Consider the following 3,900-nt stretch of genomic DNA (forward strand, 5'->3'; position numbering starts at 1 on the left):
ACAACTTTTCTAAAACTATGCCAATGCTGTTTTTTATTTTGATATGACAATGATTTATTTATTTTGGAGTTATTGGTACCTTACATACTGCTGCTATCATTGTATATTACATAGTGCTTTACGTGTAATATGGTGTATATTACGCAATGCTTTAGACATCTAATATGGTGGAAATTACATTTATAAAATTGTATCCATGGATAGATTTATAAAATTCTATCCATGGATAGAATTGGATGGAGAAATTGTCAGTGTATCCCCAATAACGTTATAAAATTTTAAATCTATTTTTGTTTTAATTATTAAAATGGTTACACAATATGATAAGTGTTTTGATTTTGAAATTCTTTCTTCACTATAGAATTGGATGGGTAAAGTGTCGATAATTAATAAAGTTATAATTTTTTAAATTTATTAATTTTATTTGTCCGAATTGCTCAAATAATTTTGTAAGTTGGCAAGACTTCTAATTTACTAAATGATTTGGTTTTGAATTTCCACTTTAATTATCAATTTCATATAATTTTTTTTCCGTTATATAATATAATCTTTATAATAATAAAATATATTAAGTTTATTAACAAATTTAAAATTATTATTTTCATTAAAAGAATTATACATTTTTCTATAATATAATCTTTATAATAGTAAAATACATTTAGTTTTATTAACAAATTTAAAATTTTTATTTTCATTAAAAATTATACAATTTTGACTTTTTTGATATGATAAAATCTAAACCTAAAATTTGAAAACAAATCATCACTAGGCTGTCACTACAACTCTATTTAAAAAAAAAAAAAAATTCTATTAAATTTTCAATGAAATTCTAAGAAAACAGAAAAAATTATACATCATGAAATGACTTATTTATTTAAAAATAAAGAATAAAATGTACTATATTAAATCTTTCCATATTAAGTATTTCTCATGATTTTAACTTTTTTATTAAAAAATGTGTAATTTAAATAGTGAATTATTTTTCATATGATAATGGTAATACTAATTAATATTCATGATATTCTACGATCATAATTTTTTTCCAAATTCAAATACTATTGTAATTTTAACCCAATCTATTATTATGCTCTCAAATACATTTTTTGTAATTTTAACCAAATCTATTATTATGCTCTCAAATACATTTTTCCTTCTTTTAGTAAAATAAGCGAGGGTGAAAACATGTGTGTTTTGGTTTTGAAATTTTATTATAGAATTATAAAATTGGATGGGTAAATTGTCAAAAACTAATAAAGTTATAAATTTGTTAAATTTACTAATTTTCTTTGTTAGAATTGTTCAAATAATTTGTAACTTGGCAAACCTTCTAATTTAATAAATGATTTGGTTTTGAAATTCCAACTTAATTATAAGTTTCATATAAAAAAAATTCATTACATAATATAATTTCTGTAATAAATAAAATACATTTAATTTATTAACAAATTTAAAATTTTTATTTTCATTAAAAGAAACATACAATTTTGAATATTTTTTGAGATGATAAAATCTAAACCTAAAATGTAAGAACAAATCATCACTCAGTTATAATTACAACTCTAAAAAAATTTCCAAAAATTCTATTAAGTTTTAAATGAAATTATAAGAAAATAGTAAAAAATTTACATCATAAAATGACTAGTCTATTTAAAAATAAGGAATAAACATATATTACATGTACTATATATATTAAACATTTCCTATATTAAATCCTATGTGAAACTTAATATGTATATTAAGTATTTCCTATGATTTTATATATTTTATTTTAAAAAATATGTAATTTGAATCATAATTATTTTTAATATGATAATAATAATACTAATTAATATTCATGATATCCTACCAATAATGAATTTTTTTTTCAAATTCAATCACTATTATAACCTTAATCCAATCTATTATTATGCTCTAAACTATATTTCTTCTTCTTCTTAGTAAAAGAAGAGAGGGTGAAAATATGCATGCATTTAATTTCTATAATTATTTAACATTTAAAAACACTTTGACATATACTTATTCATAATATTCCAAAGATATTATACCAAATTAACAACTATTGTAATTCAATGATTTTTAAACTTTGCTTAAATTTCCATGTATCCAATTTCAAAATAAGAACGAAAATACTATTGATTGAATTGTACCAGATTAACAGCTATTGTAATTCAATGATTTTTAAACTTCGTTTAAAGTTCCATGTATCCAATTTAAAAATAAGAACGAAAATACCATTGATTGAATTGTACCCATAATTGCCATAAAGATAATCATTGAATTACAATTTGGGTTGGTTGTTTTGGAATGGTCATATTTTTTTGTGGTTATCTTTATTTGGATTATAAATTTAGGAATAGTTTGGAAATATTAGATATAAGAATGAAGTTAAAAGTGATCTGGGAGGATTAGAAAATGCCTAAAATTTAAAGTGCTGGGTGGAAACAACATCGTGTCGAAGAGCTCAATGAGACGATTCAAATTCAACTTGAATAGCATTAAACAAAGTCTATATGAAAAAGTTATGGTAGTTTGAATATTTTGACCAACAAACAAAAAATCAAACTTACCAGGGCATGTGACAATATCTAGACATGACATATGATAGTATAGAAAATAATGCATGTCATCGTTTGGGCTTGACATGTGTCGTTGAGTTAGTAGTGATGTGGCAATTATGTGTCATCATGTTGGTAGACCAATGGAAGGTTTCCATGTGGCCCAATCAGAGGGTGCCACATGGAACCTCAAAACAATGCAGAAAGTTGGTTCAATGGACAAAAACCAATGAGGTTCAAACACACGACCTCCAATTGCAGGACAGGTGGCCTAACCAATGGGCCACACAATGCAATTATTTATATTATTGGCACATTCCTTATTTAAATTATAATTGTAATGTAAATGCCAAATGAGGGAAGGCCATGGGTTTGACCTTGTGACCTTGTTGATTTTCAAGTGTAATAGATATAAGCACTAATTTCTGAAATACTAATAATTACTTCTAATGATGTAGATATTCTTTTAATGATTCTAGTTTACCATTAAGCAATTACACTTAAAAAATTCAACCATAAATACACAAGGACAGTAGGGATCATAATGAAAAAAGAGAGCATAAGATTTACCTTGGAAAAACCAACTTTCAGGAAACCCCAACAACCTTTTCCTTAGAGAAATTCTTCATTTCAACAAGAGATACACCTAATACAACTAGTCTACTAGGAGGTTAAACTGGACAATAAGGCTATGGTCAAACCTAGTCAAACAACCCTCTTTTTAAGTTAATCTTCTGCCCTTCAACTTCAACCCACTCTGATTTTCCTAGGCCAAATTTTAACCTTCCATAATATGCCCAGAAGCTCAGTCCTACTACCTAGAATTTTAGCCCTATTGCACATAAATTGCTACCATAAATCTGACCTACTGCCTAGAACTTGCATTGCACACCACTTTACCCTCTTCTTGGTCTCTCAGATCTATTTTCATTTCTCCACTTATCAAATGTGGTGGAATTTACAGTTGGGTGGTCATCTCAACGTCAACATCTCACTTTCTTTCTTTCTTCTTTGTGGTCTTGGGAATCATGTTTGTGTCACCAAACAAACCATTCCTATAACTGAATCAATGGATTTGGAGTCAAATCAATGACCCAACATAAATGAGTATTCCCTATCGGCACACTACCAACTACACTTACAACTCCTTGGCTGGTCATACATCAGATCACTCCCATTGCAATCCAATCCCTAAATATCCTCTTTCTCCTTCACTGGAATTTCGTTTGAAGCTCTCAACCTTTTTCTATTTTTCCTACATCCATGGACATGGGCTCTGCTTTGTTCTTTTTTGGTAGTTGTTGTTGCTATTCAAAGATACTCCAATCTACAACTCTATGTACAC

This window comes from Pinus tabuliformis, chromosome J, assembly GCF_031772625.1.
Source record: "Pinus tabuliformis cultivar Carrire ecotype Pingquan chromosome J, CPIR1, whole genome shotgun sequence".
Lineage (NCBI taxonomy): Eukaryota > Viridiplantae > Streptophyta > Pinopsida > Pinales > Pinaceae > Pinus > Pinus tabuliformis.